Source organism: Vombatus ursinus, unplaced genomic scaffold, assembly GCF_900497805.2.
Source record: "Vombatus ursinus unplaced genomic scaffold, bare-nosed wombat genome assembly UNPS02014832.1, whole genome shotgun sequence".
Classification (NCBI taxonomy): domain Eukaryota; kingdom Metazoa; phylum Chordata; class Mammalia; order Diprotodontia; family Vombatidae; genus Vombatus; species Vombatus ursinus.
In genome coordinates, this window is record NW_020954610.1 from 64,185,592 (window position 1) to 64,213,515 (window position 27,924).

General features: G+C 39.2%; 1 protein-coding gene and 1 pseudogene across 1 annotated transcript in view; one reads left to right on the top strand and one right to left on the bottom strand.

The window, feature by feature from the left end:
- Positions 1-1,595: 1,595 nt before the first annotated feature.
- The window catches only part of LOC114026004 (Golgi membrane protein 1-like), a 106,066-nt gene continuing 79,737 nt past the window's right edge, over positions 1,596-27,924 (top strand). Inside the window, exon 1 of the mRNA XM_027839567.1 lies at positions 1,596-1,808. The gene's annotated coding sequence lies outside the window, so the exon portion shown is untranslated. The remainder of the gene's footprint in view (positions 1,809-27,924) is intronic.
- On the bottom strand, positions 2,475-27,846 carry LOC114025878 (annotated as a pseudogene).

The following is a 27,924-nucleotide window of genomic DNA, read 5'->3' on the forward strand; positions in this document are numbered from 1 at the left end:
TCCCAGTTTTGTCAAACTGAATCCATTAGCTAGAAACGGAGGTGGGTGGTGGGTGGGTGGGTGGTGATTTATGACTCAGGATAGACTATATAACCTTTATGGTCTCTTCCAACTCTGAAATTCTATTGTTTTAGGATTCAAATATTTTTTAAAAAATCAACTTAAACCAAGTGCTACCATTCAGGATTTTGCTATTTTAAATAATTGTTTTAAATCAAAGACTGTGATATGCTAGATAGGAATACATCAGGCACAAGTCCCAGGCAAAACTGTGAATAGTCAAAGTTCATCTCTGCAATTCCAAAGGTATTTCTTCTGCCTCTTTTCCTTTTGTTTCTACTTGGAGGCACCCTCCCATCAAAACCTGTTCTCTAGGAATGATCTGGTGATCAGGCATTCATTCAGCCTTAATAACTCTGAGTTACTTCTCCTAGGGGCATTTGTACGTTAAGCCTTATCTCTAATTTTGGAACTAGAGTTTGTTCTGAGTTAAAAGAATGACAGGCATCAGGAAGCAGGTAGTGGAGGCATTTTTATTTTCACCAACAGGAGTTTTTGAAATACCAACTAAATAGGCACAGACAAGGCCTTAAAAGAACAGGCCAAGTTTATGTAGGTTATGGGCACCTCTTTAATTTGAAAGGACCATGTAATGCAAAGGCTGTTTGCATGGCAGTGTGCCATTTCCAGAAAATACAGCTTAGCCTAACAGCTTGAGAGAAAACAACAGCGCAAAATTAACACCAACTGGAAACGCCTTGGGGGAAAAATCTAGATAAGTGTAAGAATGCTCCAATCTGCAACCCCCCTCCCCCCTTCTCTCAGGACTTTTTTTTCCTTCCTAAAGAGATTGAGGGTAGAATAAGGCTGCTAAGGAGGAAATGGAATAGAAGGGAGGGTTTGCGGGTAGTCTATAATTTAGGGGCCCCTTCCGCAGGGTCAAGGTCATTTGGACCATAGCTCTACTCTTCCTCTCTCTGTTCCTCCCTCTTTAACCCAAATTTTGCTGCCCTAGCGGTGATGCAATTAAATTCCGAAGGACTAGGTGCAATCAGATTCCTCTGGACTAAAAGGTGGAGGTGGGGCGGCGGGGGCCGGGGGGAGGGGGGAAGGAAGGGAGGGGCTCAGCTTGGCACAGGATGGGTGGGTGAGAAACTTGTTTTTCCGGAAAAGGGGCTCCACTCTTGCTGGGCAGTAGAGGTGCTATCGACCTAGCGGAAGGGAGAAAGGGGGCCACAGCAGCAGCGGAGCACGCACTGGCTCCTGGCTGCCGCCTCCCGCTGCGCTGCAGCGTGTCCCGTCTTCCCCGCCCCCCCCACCTCCAGGCCCCCTCAGCGACAGCTTTCCCCCTACTCCCCATTTCCCGCCCCTTCCCCCTCCGCATTGCCCAGCCCAGCTAGCAGAGCAGCGCTTGCAGTTGCATCTTGGGCGCAAAGCTTTGTAGCCCCTTTCTCCACGCTCCACCTTTCCCTCTCCCGGCTGCAGACGCGTCCGGCCAGCTGCGCGGTTCAGCCCCGGAGGGCGGGGATTTTGCTTCAGGCGGCAGCGACTGGGCTGGGGTTGTGGAGTCAAAGGGCGCAGGATCCCTCCCGGCTGGACCGACGGACGGAGGAGAGGGTGGCCACTCAGCACTAGGGACTACGCGAGGGCGTAGAAGTGGAGGAGGAGAAGGAGGAAGGCTGCTAGGAGAACAGAGCGGTGGCGAAGCCGGGGGCGGGGAAGGTACAACTGCGGAGGCCCGCAGAGCTCTAGCTTTGGAGTGAGAGGGCCCTGGGAGCCACGAGCCGCCCGATCCAGGAGGGAAGAAGGTGAGTCCGAGGAGTTGTACCAGCCCGTTTCCTGGGCGCCCTCTGTCCTTCCCTCCTTTCCTTTGCTCATCTCCACCACCCTCCCCCCTTCTTCCCCATCTTTCCTTCTCTTCCCTTTCTCTTTCCTCTGCTGGAGTAACTTAGACCTCAGAGAGAGCTCCACGCTTCTTTCCTTTGGGGACCTCCCCCTCTAACTCCCCCTCTCCCTGGATTTCTGTCCTTTACGGGCGTTTTGTTGGTTTTCTGCTTTGTTTTATTTTCAGTTGAGTTCCAGGATCCGTTCCTGGATTTTATGGGTGAGGGTCGCCTTTACTTCTACGTTAGAGAGGGCATCAGTTTCATGTCGCTGGAGAGAGGGTTGCTTGCTGTCCTGGTGCCCCCTCCTCCCCTGCCAGTCCTGTATCCCGCTTCCATTCTTGCCCCCGGGAGGGGTCTGGCATTCTTTCCAAAGATTCTCTGCTCCAGTGGAGGTGGTTTTCCCCCCTCCATGTTCCTCATTAGCATGCTTGCGGTTTACGAATTCTTTTTTGTTCTTGGGTTCTGTCATTAATGTTAATGTCAAAAAATAAAATACATCCCCATCCGGAAAATGAAGTTGTTCCTGCTCTAATTGTGAACGTATCTTCTGCTGAGCTGATACAGGAGCGTGGGAGAAGAATGAGTTCCTCACCTCTTCCTGTATCCCTTAGGCTTGCTCTCTTCGATGTGTTTTCCTGTGTTATCACGGGGTGGGGGTTGACTTGGGGCAGGTGCAGTCTGGGGGAGGGGGTGTTTTTGGTGGTGGTGAGGTGGAGATGCCGTCAGTGGACATCTTACTAGGTGCTGGTCTGCATCGGGGTCCAGTCTGCATCCTAGGTCTCACTTAAGCTAATTTCGTGAAACGTGAAGGAGTGTTTCTCAAAAGATAGAGGAGACAGGATGCATTACGCTATCTGTTGTAGTGCACAATTGATGGTGTTGGGGTGAGGCAAAACTTTAGCGCTGCTGAAGTGGAAATCTTCCTTTCAACAGCACTTTTTTTTTTTCTGGAATGCGTCTTAAAGTACCAGTGTTGTAACTGACTTAATAGCTAAAATTTGGTAGAACCAAGGGTTTAAAAAAAATAGTTGTTTTTCATTACCTTTTTTTTTTTAAGCATGACTGATGAAATTGTCTTTGTGATATTGAGAAGCTGAAAATCCGTTTTTGCAAGACTTTGTACCTTTTTAATTTGGGAAAACAGAACTTTTTGTGGCTTTACCCTTGGAAAATTCCTCTGTTGTATCTGGGGGGGACGGGGGACCTCCAGCTCTAAGTTAAAGTAAAAACCCAAGGAAAATTGAAGAGGGAGTGGGTGAATCCCTGAAAGGTCTATTTATCTAGTAGAATATTTAGCAGCTGTCATTTGAAGTTGTATTACTTAATTTAAGGATATCAGGTGGGTCCAAATTTAGGCCTTTGCAGTGTGCTGTGCCCAGTGCTGGGCCTGGAGTGAAGAAGACTCATCTTCCCAAATTCAAATCTGGTCTCTGACACTTACAAGCTGTGTGACTCTGGGCAAGTCACTTAACCTGGTTTGTCTCAGTTTCCTTATCTGTAAAATGAACTGGAGAAGGAAATGACAAACCGCTACAGTATTTTTGCCAAGAAAACCCTAAATGGGGTTGTGAAGAGCTGGATATGACTGAACAACAAGAAGTTTCTGAATTTTCCAGACCAGCTGTCACTGTTGATGTATCCTTGTTAATGACTATCCTTTTAATTCCTTCACAGAATCCCCGTTGATGCTGTTCCCCCTGGTCTTTAAGTGACTTTTATATAAGGTAATTCTTTATGAGAGGAGAACAGTTTATTTCTAGACCTCATCTCTTAATTTGTTAAAGGGACAAATTAAATGATGGGATATCATGGTTAAAAAGTAGAAACTGAAGTTTTAAAACAATTTTGAATTTCTGCCAACAGTATCAGGTCCTTACTAGGCTGACTACATGTTACTGAATCAAAGAGATTGTTTAGAGGCCAAAAAAAAAAAAGTAGTGGGGGAGGATGTCACTCTAATATTATAAAGCATATAGAGGTTTAAGTTTTGTAAAGCAAATGCTTTATTTACATTCTCATTTGATTCCTTGGTTTCCTTATCTGTAAGACTGGGATAAAAATAGCAGTACTCTGTTGAGCCTTAATGGAGGACCAAATGAGATGTGCTTTGATAAAAGCCTTAAAGCATGATATAAATAACTTAAGTGCTATAATTTTTTTTATTTTTTTTATTCTCATCTTATATGCAATATGGAATTCAGATAGAGATGATCCTAGAACAGGTTACTATTCTACAGGCTCCTTTTTGTTTGTTTAATGTTTTCATGATTACAGAGGTGTGGATATAATGATTGCTTTTGTAAGTGAATAAAACTGTTGGCATATAAGTTCGTCTTTGTAGGTTTATTGAAAGTATCTTTGCAGCAACTCTAGTAGCAGACAGGATGATAGGGATGAAATATGCTTCATCTTGTGCACATATGGTTTTGACTTTTTTCCATTGAGCCTCTATAATTTGGAATCTTTTCATTCCACATAATTTTTTAAGTTGTATTTTAAAAATTCCAAATTTAAACTCCAAATAAAGTGGGCATTTCCACATACATAACAGAAGAAAAGGAGTATCTATATATGAAACTATATCTCTTCTTCAAATACACAATAAATTCAATATATGACTTTCAGAGCTATCCTCTGTGTCTGATTCTTCCTGGTCTTTCTTCTGTTCTGTGCATTTAAAAGTAGATGCTTCAATCCCCTTCCCTTCCTTCTTCTCTCCCCCCTCCCTTCTTCCTTTTTTTCTTTCCCTACTGTTCCTTCCACTCTCTGGAAAAGAAAAAAGAAAAAGAAAAAGCCTTTGTAGAAAATATGACTAGTAAACATTGTCCCTGTACATTGGTCCTGTCTGAAAACGTATGTCTCTGCATCTTGGGTCCATCATCTTTCAGTTAGACAGTGTGTAGTATGCTTCATCATCAGTCTTTCATTCTACATAGTCTGGAGGTTATGAATATTCATTATGGTAGTATCTATTAAAAATGTTTTTAGATTTTTTTATGAGTTACTTATGCTCGGTTGATTGTGGGCAAGTTGTTTCTGGGATGACACCCTGGTTCTAATACAGTTTATTTGTTGAGTTCTCAAGGATCTTTTGAGATTTGTCTTTGCAGTGTGGGGTTTTATCATTTGTTGGTTTGTAAAGGAGTGGGAGTATGTTATTTTTATTCATCTCATTCTTTGACGGAGTTCAGATAAAAATGGTTCTGGGACAGGTTGTCATCCTGCCATTATTCATTTGTAGTTAATGGTCTGCAGACTATTGCACAGATAGATAAAATAATGGCATATTATAATTGAATGGAAGTATTGGGATATAAGCTCACCTTCTGAAGGCTCATTGAAAGCATCTTAGGGACAAATCCAGGAGTAGACAATATGACAAGAATGATATACACCTCTAAGATGCTATTTTTATGAAATTTTGATTTCTTCTGCTAAGTTTCTGTGTTTTGAAAAGTTTTTGTTCTATATAGCTTGGAGATTGTAATGGTTATTTATTTTTTGTTTGTTTTTTTGTTTTTTGTTTTGCTTCTTTGGCTAGGCAATGGGTTAAATGACTTGCCCAGGGTCACACAGCTAGTAAGTGTCAAGTGTCTGAGGCCAGATTTGAACTCGAGGCTTCCTGACTCCAGGACCTGTGTTCTATCCATATGATGTTTATTTATTAGTTATTGCTATCTATTAATATTCTTGAATGTTTATAGTTGCGTATTATGCCTAGATGACTGTGGGCACCAGTTCTGTTTATAACAGTGGTCTGGTTCCAATACAGGTAAGTTGTTGAATTTTCAAGGTTATTTTTGAGGTCTGTATTTGTAACATGGAGTGTTGCAGTGGATAGAGCACTGGGCCTAGAGTGAGGAAGACTCATCTTCCTAAATTCACATCTGGCCTCAGACACTTAATAGCTGTGTGACCCTGGGCAAGTCACTTAACCTGCATTGCCTCAGTTTCCTCATCTGTAAAATGAACTGGATAAGGAAATGGCAGATCTCCAGTATCTTTGCCAAGAAAATTCCCAGTATAGGGTCACGAAGAATCAGGTAATACTGAAAGCACTGGACAACAAAGTTTATGAAAGAAAGCCAGCTTCTGATGCAGGTTGCTAGCCACCAAGTTATGTGTTGCTAGGTGTAGTTAGTGGCTATAGAGTAGTGCTATGCTGGTGACAAGATTGGCAGTCACTCTTTTTTTTTTTTTTTTGGGCAGTCACTCTTGCTCATCCTAAATGACTTTGGTTGGGCCAGGGTACTACTTACTCTTGACTTCCTTAACCCCATTCCCTTCAGGAATAGCTTTCCCCTCAAAACAACCCCAAGAAGATGTCTTTGGTCCAGACTCAGTGCCAGTCTAGCCCATCTGAGGGACCCAGTTTAAATATTCTTTCTGCCATAGGAAGTTATAAAAAGGAATCACAACTGTACAGTTCTGAGTCCCTAGCCAGAAATAGTACTCTAGCAAAAAAGGGCAGTTTTAATGCACTCCCTCCTCCCAGGAGGCTGTCTCCCAACTGTATATTTGAATGACTTACTTAGATTAGCAAAATGAGTGCAGTTATCCCCTCCGTATTCGGGTCGGCATAAGAAATTAATTGGGAGTTTTTTGGGAGTTTTGTGGGAGCCGAAGATGACACACGAAGGCTAGCAGATGACAGAAAAAGTTTAGAAACTCAGAAATGCATAAAATTTATGTATAGTATTACATAATATCAATATTTTATCTTTTAATACCATAAATATACACAATTTCTACTTCTCTGGTATGAAAGGAGGACCAAAAAATTTTGTGAGGATTTTCCAGATCACGGTAAACTCCCCTCCACTCACAATTTGGAAGGGATAACTGCAATTTACAGGACTTGTTAAAATTGCGGATTTAAAAGATAAAGTTAACTGTTTAAACAAACTTTTTAAGAATTGTACTTTCCTGTGCTAAAGAGTGTTAGCCTAAGGGGGAGAAGGGAAAAGCAGCTGCTGTAGCGTGGAGAGGTTTTCAGTGACAGTTGTCTATCCCTACATTGTTCAGTCACATCGCCTGGATCGTGGACTACTGGCAACCCTTTCCCCAACCCCCAAAGTTGCTTTAAAAAAAAATTTCCCACTTAATAGTATTTTATTTTTTCCAATTACATGTAAAGATAGTTTTCAACATTTACATTTGTAAGATTTTGAGTCCCCAATTTTTTTCTCCTTCCCTACCTTCCCTCCCGAAGACGGCAAGCGATCTGATATAGACTATACATGTACAATCATATTATACATATTTCCACATTAGTCATGTTGTGAAAGGAGAATCAGAACAAAAGGGAAGAACCATGAGAAAGAAAAAACAAAACAAAAAAAGAGAAAATAGTAAGCTTTGATCTGCATTCGGACTCTATAATTCTTTCTCTGGATGTGGATACCCATAGTAGCTTACTGGCTCCTGTGTGCTCCCTCTTCCCTCCTAGATTCTCTCCATCTTTTCTTCTTAGGATTTCTTAGAACCGTGGTAGGTTAGCGTGTCAGTTAGAGCAGGGCCTTACCAGTTCCAGAGTCTGCAGCTCTCTCGGGATCAAAGAGGGGATCGTTGGGAAGTCCTTATCTCCTTGGATACTCCCAAGGTGTTTCATGAATGCTAAATTTTTGCAACCCCACTGTATTGTGTTGCCCTTTTTGCCATTTGCATAATGTGCATTGATCAGAAGTCTGGACTCCTTAAGATTTACCTATCTGTAATATCTGTTGTCACTAACCCATGAATTGCCATCATGTAACTCCTCTGTTTTATTTAAAAAAAAAATCTGCATCATAACTTATTACTTATTGGCAGTTTCTTTCACATGTTATTGGATGAATTTATGTGGATATCATGTGTGGAGGGCCTTTTGGTTAATGATAACATAATGTTATTATCCTTAGGCAAATCCTATGAGGTACAGGTATTGTCCCCATTTTACAGATGAGAAACAGGCTTCAGATGTTAAATAGAATGTAAGCTCCTAGAACACAAAGGTTTTTGTGTTTTTGTCTTTGTATCCCTGGTCTGTAGCAAACTTATTGGAATGTTGCAGAAGCTTAATAAATCCTGGTTGAATTAAATTGACTTGCTCTTGGTTAAGTGGCAGGGGATAGGATTTGAACCAAAGTCTTAATGTTTCCAAGAACACTACTCTCTCCAGTTTACCACACCACCTCTCTAATATTGGAAGCAGCAATTAAAAATGTTTCCTGTTGACTCTTATTTCACTTTCGTGTCAGTTTTTGTATGTATAGTTAGCATTTATGTAGTGTCGTAATGTTCGTTCTTTTTATCCTCACAGCAGCGGGGTGAAGTAGGTGCTATTGTATCTCCATTTCATAGTTGAGGAGACAGAGAAAGAAAGCATTTAAATGACTTGTTCAGGTAACTCGAGATACTCCATTAGTAAGTGTTTGAGGTAAGATTTAAATTCAGGTCTTTCTGCTTCCAAATCCCAGAATCTACTGTTGAATTTCCTTGGAGTGCCTACTTCTTTAATTGACATCACAACCGCTCCCTAATTGACTTGACAGTTTTGTAATCTGTTAGTGTTAGAAGCCTTTGTACCTTTCTTTCTTTCTTTCTTCCTTTTTTAATAGTATTTTATTTTTTCCAATTACAGGACTATTTTTAACATTCATTTTTAAAATAAAATTTGAGTTCCAAATTTTCTCCCTTCCTTCTCTCCCTTCCTCCTTTTTTTCCTCCTCCTATCCCTAAGAAGGTAAGCAATTTGATGTAGGTTATATATGTGCAATCACGTAAAGCATTTTTCCATATTAGTCATGTTGTGAAAGAAAAAACAGAACAAAAGGAAAAAACTACACACACACACACAAGAATGTGAAAATAGTGTGCTTCAGTCTGTATTCAGACTTCATCAGTTCTTTCTTTGGAGGTAGTGTTTCTCAAACTGTGCTTCATGGAACCCTGAAACACCCCATGTCATTCATTTCCTGTATAAAGTCTCTCCTGATCTCCCCGGTCTCCCCCCACCGTCCCCAGTTATCAGTGCACCTTTCTACCTCTTAAATTCATTTCTTATTTATTTACTTTTCTGTATGTCCTCTTGCCCCAGTAGAACATAAGCAGTTTGAGGATAGGGATTATTTTTCTTTTGTTTTTGTCTCCTTTAGGGGCCTAATAAATGTTTATTGAATTGAATGAAGAAAAGGAGGCATTTTGAAGTGGTATTCTTTTCCCCTTATTATACAGGGTATGGGGATTAGAAGGGAGTATTGAGATTGGGGTGATAGTCAGAAAGATCTGCCTTATTTTTTCTGGCAGTCCAAAAAAGTTTTCTTCATGCTCATAATCCTTGGTGAATGCTGCTTCCTGATTATTTCCTCAAATTCTCCTGGTGGTGGTTTTTCGCAAGTAGGTCTTTGTGTACTTTTAGCAGAAAAAAACATCTAAATCTCCTTTTTCAAACATTGTTTTTCTTCATAAAGGACGATCTTATTAGAGTATTCCATTTTAGTCATTATACAAGGATATTAAAACAAGCAGGATACATTTTAAAATGGTAAGTTAGTACTTTTTTTTTTCAAAGAGCAATTTAGAACTTATCTAAATATGCCATTAAATGGTTTTTGTTTTGTTTTGGGTCATAAAGAGGCTTTTGCATTCTGTGATGGTTTTTAGTAGGAAACATGCAGCCTTGTTTTTAACAGTGTTGGTGGTGTGGTGGCTTTGATTTAGAGAGAAAGGAAGTCTGGGTTGGACTTTGTCTTCTGATATTTAAGAGCTGTGTGACTCGGGGAGTCACGTAACTTCTCTGTTTTTGTTTCTGAATGGGGTTAAAGTTTATTGGTACCACCTTCTTCAGAGGGTTGTTATATAGATCAAAATTATGTCATCAGACCATCCATCGATCTGTAGTTGAAAGGAACTTCAGAGTCTCTCTAGTACAGGGGTTCTTATCCTTTTTATGTGTAGGCAATCTGGCGAAGCCTCTAGTCCACTTCTCAGAATAATCTTTTTAAATATATAAAATACCTAATGAAATACAATTATCAAAATACTTTTTAAAAAACACCAAGTTCACGGACCACGGATTAAGAACGTCTGCTCTTGGTTACCCTTCTCCCAAAGTTTTATAGAAGAGGAAATTGAGGTCCAGAGAGATTGTGCCTTACTCAAGGTTGTGCAGGTAGTAAGCATCAAAGGCAGATTTTGAACCCAGGTCTTCTGACTCCTATACCAAGATTGTTTATATTATGCTGCCTCATGTAATTTAAGCTTGTAAGACCATATAAATGTCAGCAATGCCTTAGTGACTTCCTAAATGGGACAGAATTATAATGCAATAATGATTTGTTGGAATAGAAAACTTTTAAAAGCTAGATATCTCTCAGTATCATTGGAATTCTTGAACGTTGGCCTGAAATTGATTACTCTTGTCATTTTAAATCTGGACCACTGACAGTTAACTTGATACTAGCCTACATGCTTTAGTCAGGAGGGATCTATTAAAGCTCTGCTATCTTTCACTGACTTCCATTCCATCTTGGTTGTCTGAAGTCCTACAGCCTTTTTGAATGCTAAATTACAAGTGGGGGAAAACTTAGAATGATCATTTGGAGTCAATATTAAATTTGCTCAGTTAAAAAGCTATTTTAAATTGAAGTCATTTTTAGCATAACTCTATATCTTTTAAAATCTTTGCCTCCTTACTACTTGGTACTTTTTTTTAAAATGTAAAATGTGTTCAATGTCTTTCTGTATTTACATTTTTTTTTTTTTTTTGGCTAGGCAGTGGGGTTCAATGACTTGCCCAGGGTCACACAGCTAGTGTTATGTGTCTGAGGCCAGATTTGAACTCGGGTCCTCCTGACTCCAGAGCCAGTGCTCTATCCACTGCACCACCTAGCTGCCCCTTGGTACTTTTTATATGGTCAGTGCCCAGTAAGTGTTTTTGATATAGAGGAGAATTGGGGATTTCTTTCAGGAGCTTTACTGCTTCATTTCTTCAGCTTAAAGCATTTGTCTGGAGCACTTTGTCTTGATTTTCCTTAGCTCTTACCATACTTTGTGCACTTATTGAACCATGGAGCCTAAGAAGTGGTGAATGGGACTCAGTTTGGAAAGGGAGCATGCCTGCTGATCAAGTGGGATGAGCATGGGAGTACCCCTGCACTTCAACCTGGGTGAGATGGGGGGACCATCATCATCATCATCATCATCATTAATAATAACAATCATAAATTTCACAAAAATTAAAAATCTTTACAAATCTGAAAGCAACAACTCCCCTCCCCCTTTTAGTAGCAAGTGCTCAAATATGTTTCCATTTCATTATGAAAATTTAGGAGATGGTCATTTGGGTCACAGGGAGTAGATTGCCACATCTCTCCCAGGAACAGTGGTTGAGCTGATTTGATCATGGTTCCAGAACTGGAGAGAGGAGAGTTGGGGCAGAAGATAGCTAGGTAGTAGTGAGTAAAGTATATAGCTAGGATCTTCTTGAAATAGTGAGCCAGGAGAGGCAGACATTAATGAGAAGGGTGGTGGTGGTGCCGGTGCTGCTGCTGCCTCTGCCGCTACCTCTGCCTCTGCCTCTGGTGCCAGTGCTGCTGGTGCTTAGGGCTGAAGTTCCAGAGATAAAATGATTAAAATATACTGGCATGGGCTCTTGCCTGGCCAACATGGCTGTTGGAAAGAATGAGAAGATGGCTAGGGAAGTAGCAGGGAGATCTCATTTCCCTGTCTTGTATCACTATGGTGCATTTGGGAGGAAACTTTGAATTCTCCAAATCTTTGGGCCTTTGTAGAAAGCCCAATTTTCTTTGAATAAATTTTGAAGAAAAGAAGTCACATTCTTCCCTTTGAGTTCTTCCAATTGGACCTCGTTTTCTCTGAGTAAGACATTTGAAATTTTGTTTGTGTTTGGGGTGGGAGAAGGAAGATTAGTTTACATGTAACTGACCTGTAACAGATTAAATGTAACACTAGGCTAGATCCCAGCAATTCAATTAAACACACCTTTATTGAGCTTCTTTATATATAAGGTCATGAGTGATGTTCTTTTCCTTCCTGGTATGGAGGTAAACTCTGGGTCCTCCTCTTTGGCTGTTCCAGGTAAGTCGAGCTCTCTGGCAGGTCCTTTCAGCCTGGAAAGCCTTCAAGCAAGCACTGGACTAGGATCAAGATATATAGGTATTCACTGCTAGGTCTATATCCTAAAGACATCCAAAAAAAGGGAAAAGGATCTATTTGTACAAACATATTCATAGCAGCTCTTTTTGTGGTAGCTAAAAATTGGAAATCAAAGGGATGCCCATCAATTGGGAAATGGCTAAATAAGCTGTGGTTTATGATTGTAATAAAATATTGTGCTATAAGAAATGACAAGCAGCATGATTTTAGAAAAACCTGGAAAGACTTACATGAACTGATGCATAGTAAAGTGAACAGAACCAGGAGAAGGTTGTACACAGTAACAACAATATTGTTCTATGAAGAACTGTGAGTGACTTAGCTATTCTTAGCAATACAATGACCCAAAACAATCTCAAAGGACTAATGATGCACACTGTCTACTTCCAGGGAGGGAACTGATACTGTGTGAATACAGACTGAAGCCTGCTATTTTCATTTTTCTTTCTTTGTTTCTTTTTTTCCTTTTTCTTTTATTTGAATCTTTTTGTACAAAATGACTAATGTGGAAATGTTTTACATAATTGCACATGTATAACCTATATCTGATTGCTTACCATCTGGGGGTGGGGTGGGGAAGAGAGAGAGAATATGGAACTCAAAATTTTAAATAAAAATGTTTTTAAAAAAGATGTATTGGTATTATCCCAGAACCTGCCTGGCTAAATTTGGAGAGGCTCATCACCAGAAGTCTGACCATTAGGGGATGAATTTTTGCAGTCATACCAAATCAAGAAAGGTTTTTGCTGAGGTGTAGAGAAAAGTACCCATACCAGTAAGAACCATGAGTCCTTGAAGTATTGGAGAATATATTTATGTGCAGGGTACTGTGCCAGAGAGATATAAAACAGTCCGTGAATAAGAGGAGTTATACAAATCCTCATGGAATAGACCATTTAAATTCAATAGTTTATAAATGTTTGGGATAGGGCACATTTAAATCCTTTTTAAAAAGTTGACATCCATTTCTCTTTGACTGATGTAACTTTTGTCACTCCCTTTTTAAATAGCTCGGGTTTCATTGCTGTCAGAAATGAGCCATTTTTTGTTGGGAGGTAATTCATTCTCTGATGGCTTTGAAAAGTTGCCTAACATTTTAGTTTTCTTTATTCCTACAGCTCTCCAGTGAGGCAGGATTATTTCCGCAATGGTCTGTTGTCAAATAAGAGTGATTACAGTCTTGGAACTGTTTACCTGAGTGTGTGTGGTTTTTTAAAATGTACAATATTGAATAGGCAAAAGTGATATAAATTGAAATTTGTGATAAATGATAAATAAAAAGCAAAATAAAGATTAAACAGATTTGCCAAATAACCACCTAGAAGCAACTGAACACAGTAGCATAATCCCATAATCAAAATATAAGCAAGTGTTTATTAAATGCTTGCCATGTATCAGGCACTATGCTAGAGATACAGAGACTAAAACAATGAAACAAGCTTAATTAGGCTACACCCCCCCCCCCCCACACCACACACATATACCCAGAGGTTTGGATGTGACCTATACAGGAATTTGCTTTGCTTGACTGCCTAATTGTTATAAGAGTCTTATTTTTCTTTCTTTTCTTTCTTTTTTTTTTTTTTTTTGGTATGTGTGTGAAAATGAGAGGGAGGAAAAAAAACTTAATAATTGAAAAAAATTGAGAAATATGAGTAATGTAAAAAAAAATCAATAAAAGTTGGAAAAAAAACTGCCCTAAACATTATGCCATAAGGAGCTACAACAATGAACGAATAAGATGGACGTATATGCCCTTATTGAGTGGACCATTCTCTTCCAGTTTCTGAGCTGTTAAGACCCTTTATTTCCTTCTTGCTCAGAGACTTATTTGCCTAACAAAAGAACTCCCAGACTTGACATGAAAGGGAACATCCTTAGGATGGCGGTGCCTTCAAACATAAGTGATGAGGGTTCTGGGTTGCTGCTTAAAGATCAGTTGGTATTGAGGGAAAGAACTGTCTTTGTATCCCTAGCGCCTAGCACTATGCCTGGCACAGAGTAGGTACTTAATAAATGTTTATTGATTTGAAAAAGTGTAGTGGCTTATAAAGATATTTTGGATAAGACAGTGCATTTAAACCCTTTCAAAGAGCTACATTCTAATGACTGTACTAGAATAAGAACTCACTATTAGACAAAAACTGGGAAGTGATATAGCAGAAACTTGGTTTAGAGTAGCCCAACATTTCATACCATGTACGACAAAAAGCATGCTATGTATAATGAATACGTGACTTAAATATAAAAAGGTCATATCATAAACAAATTAAAAAAGACACCCTTTCATAGCTATGAATGGGGAAATGTTTTTGATCAAATCGGGGATAGAGATGGTTACAGGATATAAAACAGATAAAAGGTCGCATATGATTGAAAAGTTTCAGCACAAACAAAATTAATGTAGTGATAAAACAGTTAATGGGGGGAAATCTTTTCTGTATTTTCTTTGATAAGATCTGATATTCAACATACGTGGGGAATTGATAAAAAGAGGTAAGAGTCATTCCCTAATATATAAATGGTCAAATGATATGAACAAGAAGTTCTCAAGGGAATTAAGCTATCAGCAACATGAAAAAATGTTTCAAATCACTAGTGAATTTGAAATAAATTTAAAATATAGAAATACCAATTAAGGTAACTCTAAAATTCCATCTCTCGCCATCTAATAGGCAAAAATTACAGAATAGGAAAATGACAATTGTTAGAGGAGTAGTAGAAGAACAAGCACACTAACATGCTATTGGAGAAGTTGTGAATCGGTCCAACCATTCTGGACTGGTACCCCCAGCCATTTGGAATTGCACTTCCCAAATTGCTAAACCCTGTATATACCCTTTGATCCAGTGATATAAGTACTGAGCACATATCCCAAAGTGGTCAAGAAGAGAGAAAAAGGACCCACATGTGCAAAAATAATTAATATCACTTTGCAAAGATAGACAAAGAACTAGAAACAAAGTGCATACCCGTCAATAGGGGAATGGCTAAGTATGGTATATAATGATAATGGAATGTTACTGCACCATAATAAATGAGGAAAAGGATAGATTAAGAGAAATTTGGGTTCAAAGATTCCTGTGAAATAATGCAAAGTGAAGTGACGGGAATCAGGAAAATAATTTGTGCAGTGACTTCAATAGTATGAAGGAAAGCAAATTTGAAAGACTGGTCAGTGAAGTGGCTTATCATGACTCCGGAAGACTGATGATGAGTCGTGTTTCCCCTCTTGGCAGAGAGGTAATGAACTGGAGATGCAGAAAGAGACACTTTTCCCGCCATGACCAATGTGTGAACGTACTCTATTTGTTAAAAGGGAAAGATTTTTATTTTTTAGGGAAGAGGTGGGGGGGAGTGAGTAAGTAATGATTATGAGGCAAAAGAAGAAAAGGACATCAGTGAAACATTAAAAAACAGAACAAAAGATAATTCGAAAGGGGACACAATCAAGAAAGTTTTATTACTATTAATAATGTTAAGTTTAGTATATGCTTTAAAAGCTACCAAGTAGAAATTCACAATTCATATACAGCGCTCTTTATCTTTTCATGTTTGTTAATGTTTAAGTTTATTTTTTAGAAAAGTAGATGGGGTTTTGTAACTCTGAGAAAGAAATTTTTTTCATAGTTGTGTTCTTTTTATTTTTTTTTAATTCCAAAGGCTCTTCATATACCTCCTTATTGTTGTCAACAGTCCATTATCACTAGCAGTTTAAATAGTTTTATTAATGTAATTTAGCAATATAGTCCTAAAAAGCCCTGCATTGTTAGAATTCATTTTCTGATGTTCTTTTCTAAAAATTCCCTATACAATTTATAACTCAACAAAAGAACTTTTTAAAACAATTATTTAATAATTTTAACATTCATGTAAAAAACTTTTGAGTTCTGAATTCTCTCCTTCCCTCCTGCCCCTTCCCCACCCATTTAGAAGGCAAGCAATATGTCAGTTATACATATGAAATCATGCAAAATATATTTCCATATTAGCCATGTTTTTTTTTTTAAAGTAAGAAAAACAAAATGAGAAAATATACTTTAATCTGCTTTTGGAGTTCACCAGTTCTGTCTCTGGAGGAGGTTGGCATTTTTCATCATGAATCCTTTAGAATTGCCTTGTATTATTTTATTGATCAGATTAGCTAAGTCTTTAACGGTTGATCATTGTTACAGTATTGCTGTTCCTGTTTACAGTGTTCTGGTTCTGCTCATTTACCTTTGCGTGAGTTCATATAAGTCTTCCCAGATTTTTCTGAAACCTTTCTGCTTGTCATTTCTCATAGCACAATAGTATTCCATTACAATCATACCACAACTTGTTCAGCCGTTCCCCAGTTGATGGTAATCCCCTCCATTTCCAGGTCTTTGCCACCACAAAAAGAGCTGCTATAAATATTTTTGGACACATAGGTCCTTTTCCTTTTTCTTTGATCTTACAAGAGAGCTTTAAACCAGAACACTCAAGTACTCATTTCAGGGAAGCTGTGAGCCACAGTAACTCAATTTCTATTCGTGCTTCCCTTGACTAATGTCTAGGATGTTAGATGTTAGTGGCCTCTTCAAATAGAAGAAGCAAAATATATTCTCAAGTCCCAAATAAATGATTTTTGAATTCCCCTGCTTGTGAGAAAATGGATAGCATTTTCAAACTAAAATGAAAAGGAAGGGGAGAATTATCTAAGTGTTTGAAAGCTGAGAAGTGTGGTTTTGGGTTCATTGCCAAGAGTTTTCGTCAATTTTGGACATTTCCTATCAGTTTCGCATCTCTATTTCTTTAGATCAGCCCCTGAACTCGTCACAAGGCAAAGTTAATTGTAACCCAGAGTTTCTAATACTTCTTCCTTCCTTCTATTTGGATCCTCTTTTCTGGGCAACTGTTTTTACTTATGGAATGGATTCCAGATCTTAAAAGATATATCTAGGTAAACATTTATACTTTCACCTTTAATTGTACTGTGGCTACTGAGTGTGATATATACACACATTGCTCATTGTGGGACTTTATAAATATTGAATGGATTTTACTGCTTTATTTGACATCTATGAGGAGATGCATTCCTGCCTCACCCCCCCCATGTGGTTCTTTGTGCCATGAAGGCAGCTGTAGCATAATGGATGGGCATTGCACTTGGAATTGGGCAGGCTTGGGTTCAAATCCAGCCTCTGACAATTAGCAGCTGTGTGAACTTGATCTGGATCATACCAATCAAGGGGAGGGCAAGGATTGGCAAGGAGACGGCCGGAATGCTTTACTGGTATCCTTGTGATGTCAGGAGCAGGGGAAGGAGTCCAGCACATTGGGAAGACTGTAGAGTGAAATGATGGAAGGACTTAGACAAGAGTTGCACAAAATTTGCGAGGTATAATTGGCTTGTGATTTGCATGATTGGAGGGAACATCTGGATGGATGAGCTCATCATCAATTTGAGTAGCCCTGGGCAAGTCACTTAACCTTTTTGTGCTTCAGATAACTAACTCCCTGGGATTTAACTATTAAGCTATCTGGAGGAAATTCCCAGCTGGGAGTCCCTAGTGTAATCACAGATGCTTTTCATCTATGCCACAAGGAACAAGTCTCTCCTCCTTATAGTAGATTCATTCAATAAGCAGTGTGTTTTTTATAAGTAAATTTTTTTTTCTCAAAATTGGGTAGGAAATTTTAAGAATTCCAAGAATGTTCAAGGAGGAAAAATAGGTGAATGCATATAGTGTTGGTTTTACTGATGCCCCCAATTAGTAGAGATTTTCCAAACCCTTTCCTGTGCAGTCAGACTTTCTCTGCATATTCTCTGGGTGGAGCATTTATTCTTAGTAGGGCCCTATTATTATTATTTTGTTAAGTAATTATTTAAGCACATTATTTGTTTTGTGAGCAGTATTTTGTTAATTAATACTTCTTTTATAGCATCTATTAAAAAAATACAATTTCAATCTGTTGCTTGTTGTTTTTGAAGTCCAAACCGTACTGCAACTGCAGTTCTGGTCAGTTCTGTTTTATCTGATGGGGTGTCTGTTATGTATGATACGATTGCCTTAACCAAAAATGGTATTAGATGGATCTCAAGAGTTGCGTGTGTGTGTGTGTGTGTGTGTGTGTGTGTGTGTGTGTGTGTTCTGTGTACAGTTAAAACAGTAGCTTATTGTTCTTTTTGGCCCAAACTGTAGGCAGATTATGTTTACTTAAGGAACATGTGCTAGATTTGTACCAGGTATAAAAAGTTCAGTTTGTACATAGGAAAGGGTGTGGGTGTGGGTGCTCAGGATTTGTAATTTCTTCAGTTTAGAAAATTGATAGGGAAACTGCCTCCCTGAAGTGGCTAAACAACTCATTTGTAATTAATATTCGGAGACCTGCTTGGGGGCACTGAGAGTTTGAATAACCTTTTTGTGGTCAAATCAAGTCAACCAGTATTTATTAACTGCCTACTATGTAGCAGGTGGCATTTTAGCTGTGACTTGAAGTAAATCAGGGAATCTAGGAAGCAGAGGGAATTCTAGGCATAGAGGACAGCCAGTGAAAAAGCGTAGGGTCTGAAGATGAAATATGGTGTGTGAGGAGTGGTACAGAAGGGTGGTGTTGTTGGATTGTCAAGGGGATTGGAGGGGACTAAGATGCAAAAAGACAGGAAAGATAGGAAAGGGCCAGGTTAGGAAGGTCTTTAAAAGCCAAATAGAGGATTTTATATTTTATCCTAGAGGTAATAGGAAATCATTGGAGTTTAGTGAATAGGAGGGTGACATGGTCAGATCTGCATTCTAAGATCAGTTAGACAAATGAATGAAGAATATACTGGAGTGGGGAGAGACTTGAGACAGGCAGACCCACCAGCAGGCTGTTGTAGTAGGCCAGGCATGAGGTGATGAGTGTCTGTACTAGAGTGGTGACAGTGTCAGAAGAGAGAAGGGGGGGCGTGTTGAAGAGATACTGCAAAGGTGAAATCAACGGATCTTGGCAACAGATTGGGTATGGGGGGTGGGGTGAGAGATGGTGAGGAGTCCAGGATGATACCTAAATTGTGAGCCTGGGAGACTGGGAGAATGATGGTGCCCTCTACAGTATTGAGGGAAGTTAGAAGGAGGGAAGGCTTTGGGGGAGAGTTGAGTTCTATTTTAGACATGTTGTGTTTAAGATGTCTATGGGACATCCAGTTTGAGCTATCTAATAGGGAGGTGGACAATACACAAGATAAGAGTGGGAATATGGAGACTTTGTTAAGTTGCCTTAGTAACCTTTTTCTGGCTCAGTGAAATCTTTGCAGTGCATCATGGATGGCAGGTATTGAAGTTAGAGCCTTTCGTGCATTCAATTGGGACTACAAAGTTAAGTGTTGTTTGTTATTCAAATATGAGTTCTAGAATATTGTAGTGTTTTCAGTGTAAATTTCCTTTTTATCTTGTGACAAAATTTTGTCTTATGTTTATTTTGTTTTGTTTTGTTTTTATCAATCTATCTAGGAATGAATAAATTGGGACCTGAGAAAAGTTATTAGAAAAAATTATGGATTTTTGAGTCAAGTTTCAGGTTAGAAGGTTAAAAGATTAAAAAACAACAAAAAACCATAAACTAGACCTAGCAAGATGTATGATGTCTCTTTCTGTCTCTCTTATAAGCTTCTTTCTATAATAAATTAAAAATGTATTAAAATGATTTTATTATTGCCTTTTGTTTTTTACCACAGTCATTTCCTCTAGCCCTACCCCCACCCACTGAACCCTGATTTGTAACACGAACAACAACAAAAAGATAATTTTTTTTAAAGGTCTGAGGTAGCTTTATCCACAGTATAGTAGTGTGTTGGAGTTACAAAGGCTTTTACTCTCTTCAGTGATTTCAAGTCAATAGGCCTGGATGAGCTACGTTTAAGAGAAATGAAAAAACTTTTTAGGTGTAATTGCTGGTCTTTGAAAAATTGTGCAGAATGGGAGAAGGGAAAGAGAGATGGGCAAATGTGCCATTTTTTTTTAAAGGGGAAGAAGATAAAACCTTCAGACTATAAGGCAGGTATCTTATCATAAATTCATGGAAAAATGTTGTACATATTAAGAGGGAGATTTTTGAGCATTTAGAAAAAGAAGCAATGGTCACTTTCACCAAGAACAAGTCACATTTTGGAACTCTGTCCAGTGGAGTGGCCATTCATGACCACAGATGACTGTTGGTAAAGCAAACCTTGCACCTCTTGCCAGAGTGAGGGTGGGTTGTAGGTGTGGAATGAGGCCTACATTTCCAGAGATGGCCAATGTGCTGCTTTGTTTTGCTTGACTGTACTAAATTAGTCATAAAGGAAGGCGTGAGGAGGGAGGAGAGGAGTCATTGGGAAGTGATAGTGACATTTTTAAAAAGATAAAAGAACATCAATGAAACGGGAAAGGAACAGAGAATAGGTCATGCTAGAGTAACCTAATTTCTTTTTGGATAGAGTCATTAGACTGGTGGATAAGAATGCCTACCAATTATATCCTGAGACCTGTTTTATCCTGGAGTGTGGCCCACATGAGACTTTTTAAGTCAAAAAAAAGAGAGAGAATTTTGCCTAGTTAGCTAGCGTGCCTAATAACAGGCTAGCATTGCCTGGCCACTAGATATTTCTGGCTGTGTGGCCAAGCTGAGAACCACTATCAATGTTGTAAATTTAGAGTTAAGATGTGGTGGAGCTGGAGAATATATCTGTTTGCTAAATATCTGTATTTTCATTGACTTAATAAAGAATAAATAGTGACTGGTACAAGGATTGTAACTGTGTTTGTACAAATAAAGTACTTTTAACTTGTTTTTGACTGCTTTTATAGTATTGCTAAAATCTCTGGTTTTGAATAGCAAGCTTTATTTCACTATGTTATGAAAAGGTTCATTTAGTCTGAACCCTTGAATTTCTGATCATGTATCCAGAAACTTTTGAAAAAAACTTTAGCCTGGGTTTGCCGGGATTTCGGTGAAGTGTTTGGCTGCATGTCTTGTACTATCCTGACGGACAAGACGGAGAGATGTGGGCTAGATCCTAAGTTGTTAACTGGTTGTGTAAATTGGTTGATTCCTGGAACCAGAGAATAGTGGCTAGGGTGCTGTCCCAGATTTTTGTCAGATAAAAGCATAAGCAGCATGATTGTCAGATTTGAAGAAAACAGGAAGATAGTAGACGTGGAATCATGGGAATATGGGGATTGACAATCTTGCGGCTGTGGAAGGGATATGGTTCAAGCTGAGATCCAGGTCGTTAATGGGTAAGCCATTCTGAGATCAAAGTCAGAAGTTCATGAAGAGATTCAGGGGCCTGGACGGAAGAAGAGTGAACTAAATCTATGATGAAAGGTCTAAGGTGGTGGAAAATGAATACAGAGCACAAAGGAAAAACATCAAAGGGTAGAGGAAAGGAGACAGAGCTTGAGAAATTTCTGCCTCCTCTACATCTCTCACTTCCCACTCCTTATTCATACCACAAGCACCCCAAATCAGACCCATGTCACCTCTCTTACCAGGACTACTCTATTAATTAGATTCTAGTCTTTCCCGTCTTCAATTCTCACTCAACCTGGTTGCCAGTGATGTTATTAAAGGGTGGACATGATCATGTTACTCCCCTGCTCAGCACATGTCTGCTGCTCCCCCATTGCCTTTAGTAGAAAACACATTTATCTGGTTCTGTCCTGTCTTTCCACTTGATTACACACTAGACCCCTCATGCCCTCTTCCAGTCAAACTGGCCTGGGCTGTCTCATCTTCCTGCAATGTGGGCTCTCCCTTATCACTTCTGCTCCGGGGAACCTATGACTCCCCTCAAGTCTCAGGTCCAGTGTTCCCTTTTTGAAGAAGCTTTTCTTTTTCTTTTTTTAATTCCCCTAGTTGTGAGTGCCCTCTACTACTATGGATTTATACTTTATATATACTGTGCAGTCTTTAGCTGTGATCCTCATCTGTAAAATGGGGATCATAATAATAGTATCTCCCTCGCAGGGCTTTTGTGAAGATCAAATGAGATAGTGATGAGTAAAGCACTTAGCTCAGTGCCTGGTGCGTAGTAGGCTGTGTGTGTGTGTGTGTGTGTGTGTGTGTGTGTGTGTGTGTGTGTATACATATATACATGTGCGTTATATACATATATGCAGATATTTACATTCATATATATCTATACATATGTCTGTGTATGTATACACAGCTTCAGTTTTCTCATCTGTAAAATGGGGACAATGATAGCATCTACCTCTCAGGGTTGTGAGGATCAAATGAGATAATCTTCAAGTGCTTAGCACAGTGCCTGGTATAGTAAGTGCTTTACAAATGTTAGCTATATATAATTGTTAGCGATCATCATCATTGTTGTTGTTAAACTGGAGTCTGTTAATTTGTTATTTAAAACTGTTTTGACAGCTGTATTTCAGTATAATTGGTTTCCTTTGTGCTACTCTGTTTTTTTCTTTTGTGCATTTAAAAACATTCTAGCCTTCACTCTAGTAGGGGGAGCCATGACACAGAAAAGGTTTAGAATCCCAGTTCTTACGTGTGATTCTAGCCATAGAGTCTCGTCTTGTAGGTGTACAGTGAGGTATTACACGGTTTCTACTGTTTCCTTCTATGGTTAGTATTGATCATTGCAGGATTCCATAATCTCTGTAATCCTGAATTCCTCTCACAAACTCCTGTTTTTATAAACAAATCTGCATGAGGAGCCGTGTGTTCATTGCTTCTTTGTCTATATATTCTTTTTTTGTGTGTGTGTGACACAGTTAGGGTTCAGTGACTTGCCCCGGGTCACACAGCTAGTGAGTGTTATGTGTTTGAGGTCGGATTTGAACTCAAGTCCTCCTGACTCCAGTTCTGGCACTCTATCCACTGCACCACCTACCTGCCCCTTTGTTTATATATTCTTGTTTAAGGTCATGTGGATGTGCCACAGAGACGACCTTTGGATTTCATTGGTGGATCTTGGCTGTTTCATGGGCTCTATCTGGAGGAAAGCCACTTCGATTTAAATATGACAAATCCGGTGGCCTTTACGTCTTTTCCTCTACTATTTTTTTTGAGTGATATAGAACTAAGTTTAAACTGTTTAAAAAATCAAATGCTCTGAGAACATCTATTAATTTTCTTCTCCCTGTTTGATGCAGAAACATTAATCTTTCTATAGCTGCTTTAGGGTGATGGACTCTATGTTTTGGTGATATTGTATGGATTTTTTTAGGTTCTGTATAAATCTGTTAGTATCCATTTGATAGTTTTAAAAAAAGATTTGTTTTGCATAGGAATTAATTGCTTTGTGTTCTTCCTATTGAGGTTTGATTTTAGGATGCTAGTAAGTCTTCTGATATGTGCCATTTAGAGCTTTCTCCTTGATAGCTTTGTGCCTGATTAATATTTATCATCATTATTATTATTGATAGTAGTAATATATTCCCTGCTTTAGCCAAAGTAAACCACTCTCCATCCCCTGTTCTTCCCTCTCCTGGCTCCATGCCTTTTATGCTACTGTCTCCGGTGCTTTTACCCTTGCAGTTCTTGAAGCCAGTCTGTCCTGTGGGGTCCAACTGCCTCCAGGGAGGGGCTGCCTCCCTGAATTCTCTTTTGAAAAGGAGCTTCTTCCTGAAATCTCCCATAACCCATTGCTTGGTCTTCTCCTTTGCTCACTTGTTTTAATGTTTGAATTTGTGTACATCTTTCTTCTCTGTTAGCTTGTAAGTTACTTGAGAATGAGATTGGGTTGATTTTTATCTGTTTTAGGAATAGCACAGTACCATGCATATAGTCATTGTTTAATAAATACTTTTTAGAATAGAATTGTCAGTGAATAATTGTGTAAATTTTATAATAACATTTTAAAAAAGAGATAGTAAAAGATAATGACTCATATCTTCAGAATCTAATAATAATAATAGTAATAATAATAATTAGCATTTGTATAGGACCTACTTTTTTGCCAGGCACTGTGTGCTAAGTGCTTTACAAATATCTCATTTGATCTTTACAACAATCCTGTGAGATAGGTACTATTATTATCCCCATTTTTTAGTTGAGGAAACTGAGGCAGATAGGTTAAGTGTCACACAACTAGTAAGTGTCTGGGACTGGCTTTGAGCTCAGATCTTCCTGACTTCCAGGCTCAGTACTCTATTGGAGTATGTCATCCAGTTGCCATCTATCTGGCTGACCTGGACATATCTGACCTTGTCATCCCTCTATTCAGTAAATCTCAGTGACTTCCTATTACCTCTAGCATCAAATACAAACTCCACTCTTTGGCATTTAAATTTTTTTTATGTCTTGGCTCCTTATTTCCTCTTCATTCTCCATATATGTTAATTCCTCACACATACTCTATAGTTAACCCATACTGACTTAACTTGCTGTTTCTCATGCATAATACAACATCTGTCTCAGTCTCTCAGTCTCAACATCTTTACAGAAGACGTTTCTCGTATCTTGAATGCTTTCCCTCCTCACCTCCAAATTTTGGAGTCCCTGGCTTTCTTTAAGATTCAGCTTAAGTGAGTAGACCAGCCAAAAGATGGCAAAGTAGGAAGAAATACATGAGAGCTCTTCCCCATATCTCCTCCACAAAGAACTAGAAAATGCTCCAGGGTAAGTCTTGATCAGAAAGTTAAAAAAAAAATTGTCATTTTTCCAGCCTAGGTCAGCATAAGGAGACAAAGAGGTCTGTGGACCTTGTGGGCCTGGGCTAGCCGAAACCACTGGGTGGAGTGTTCTGGTGGAGGACTGAAAGAGTGAGGTTGTATACTAGGGCAAGAAGATGCCCCAGTTCAGGCCTGACCTTATGCAGACTGCAGGATGGGGTGCCAGATGGCATCTCCATCACTCACTACTCTAGGTCACAGACCCAGTGTGGGATTGAGGAAGGAACCTGTCTCTAGGGGTGGTCCAGGGTGAGACACCATCATGAGCCCTAGGCTCTGTACTGAGCAAGAAGAAAATTCAGAAGCTAGTGACAGTGGTATGCTTCTGACTTAAGGAGAGTGAGGTCTCAGTTCCACCAGCTCAATCTGAAGATAACAGTGGAATAACCAGGGCAGGAATTATACCCCAAAGGGGAGCCTGAAGTCCTTTAACTCTTACTCTAAATCTGCAGAGCTTCCAGCTGACTGGCACAGCCGAGCAGCAGTCTACTGGAATTCCAACCAGAGACAAGCCCACAGATATGTTGCTCATACCCAAGTCTACGTCAAAGAACTTGCAGAACTCAGCAAGGGAACATTTACAAAGTTAAGGACTTGAATAAATTTTTAGAAAAGTTATCTATGATAGACCCTTATAGATTATTGAATGGGAATATTACTCAGCTGTGCATGGTACCTTAACAAAAATAGATAGTCCCTTGACAAAAATAGACCATGTATTAAGGCATAAAACTGTCATAAACAAATGCAGAAAAGCAGAAATATTAAACAAATTTTTATGGTCCACAATGCAATAAAAATTATTCAATAAAGGACTGTAGAAGAAATGATTAAAAATTGTTGACTGTGTAACATAATCTTAAAGAATGGGAGGGTTCAAAAAATCATGGAAGCAACAATTTCATTAAATATAATGACAACAATGAAATAACATGCAGATTTTTGGGATGCAGCTTAAGCAGTCCATAGGGGAAAATTTATGTCTTTAAGAATGTTTTCATCTGTTTAAAAAAAAAAAAAAGGAGAGAAAGAACAGATCAACAAATTAGGCATACAACTGAAAAAATTAGAAAAGCAACAAATTTATCCCCACCCCCCATTAAATACCAGAATAGAAAATGAGAGAAGAAATTAACAAAATTGAAAACAAGATTCAGCTCAAGTGCTACTTTCTGCAGGAGTTCTTTTCTGCTCCCCTTAGATTCTAGGGCTTTCCCATTCAAGGTTACCTTGCATCTGTTTTATATGTATCAATTGTGTGCATGCACACACACATACACACGTGTATATACATAAATGTACACATACATGTGTGCACACAAACTGCCTGTCTTCACTGATAGAATATAAGCTACTTGAGTGCCAGAACTGATTAATTTTGTGCCTTTGTCTCCCCACCTCCTGGGACATACTTGGCACATGGTGCTTGACATATTTGTCTATTGATTGATGTGTTCTAAGTACTTGATGAGTACTCTCTCACTAGTACATTTAGTACACTAAAATATCTTTTAGCATATGCTCTGCTTTGATAATTGAATTTTAAAAAAGGATCATTCTTTTTTAGTCATGATTTCTAAGAAACTTCATTTATACTCCACAAATAATAGCTGGAATTATATAAGAACTCTGGACCTAGTAATTTATCTTTTGGCACGGGAAGTGAGGTGATTCAGTTAGAATGGCATTTATTTTCATTCATTTCAACCTTGTTATTACAGTGCTACTTCTGTTAATGAAGAGAATGGCTTTTAATGATACTTTGTCACCATAAACTTTATTATCAGATGTAGAAATAATAAAAAGAGCCCCAAGGATGGATATATTCCAAGATGTGGTTTCCCTCCCTACCAGACCCCCATAGGGTTCTACCTATAACTCCCTGACCCCTCTGCACTGTAGAGGAGAGTGGAGAGACAACTTTCCCTTCCTTCAGGGTAGTTACCATTCCAGTGAGTTGTTTGCACATGACCATAGCCTAGCGGTGTCTTTTCCACTCTCAGATGACTAATTTGTGCAGATCCCAGGAGTACTGTCCTCCCCCTGCCCTTGCCCAATGCCTCTGCTGCTGCTTAGTGCCCAGAAGGCCAGAACTCCCCCAGTTACCTTGTTCTGAGACTTATTAATGGAGATAAGGCCTCATGGTAACTTAATTTCAGTCAAATATGTAGTAGGTTCCATTTTTGGTGTGTAAACCTAATTGCTTAAGCTCCCTGATTCCGTTTTTAAATTCTGAGGAATATCTTTGGGATATCCTTGTTGAGCAGCATTTTCATCCAGTCCATCAATAAGCATTTATTAAATGTCTGCTGTGTGCCAAACACTGTATAAGATGCCTGGGATACAGATTTTAGAAATGAGACAGTTCTAGGCTCCAGGGAGCTCACATCCTACTAGAATCCAACCAGAGTCAAATTATAGTTGAAACATGTGCATATCTTTTGTTAACTTTTTATTTTAAAATGATGCAGCGTGTCACTGGGGAGGAAAAACAGGATTTGAAATCTGGAAGGACCTGTATTTAGAGCTTACTGGTACTTCCTGACTGCAGTGTCCACAGGCAAGGCATTAAACTTCTGAGAGCTGTAAGCAACTCCCTGAGACATCTTAATTGTAGGTGTAATTAAATAGTTGTGGATTGAAGTCACAAACTGGCTCTGAAACGTAATTATTTGTGTACTCTTGGGGAAACCACTTAACCTCTGTGGGCCCCAGTTCCTTATCTCTTTTTCTGAGGAGGCAGTTTGACTTTATTAGCCAAAGGCAGGCCTGGCACCTTACATACTCTTGGGTGGGCAGGTTCACTTTTTCACCATCATTGGCTTCCGACTTTGCAGGATGGCACTGGCCTGGTGGAGAGTGGCCACGTGGAGATCTTTCCAGTATTTATTTTTGCCTATGATGTACCAGACACTGTTGAATGTGGCCTGAGCATTTTTGTTGATTATGGTCCTCACAAAGGAGGTGGTGAGCTTTTCTGACTTGCCCTGTGCTTCAGCACCACCATGGTGCCCTAGCTATTGGCAGCCTGCTCAATGCCTACCAACTTCCCCATTGTAATGGAATGAGTTTTGTGCCTTGAGGTTGTTGAGCTTGGTGCTGCATGTCTGCTTATTGCACTTGATGAGGAAGCTGGAGCAGTTATGAAAGACCATCCATTGCATATAGGCCAACATGGCAGCCAAGCTGACAAATTATGGGCCCAGATAGGCAACAACAGACTACTAGGTGTCTTCCCTGCAGTATGACATGTC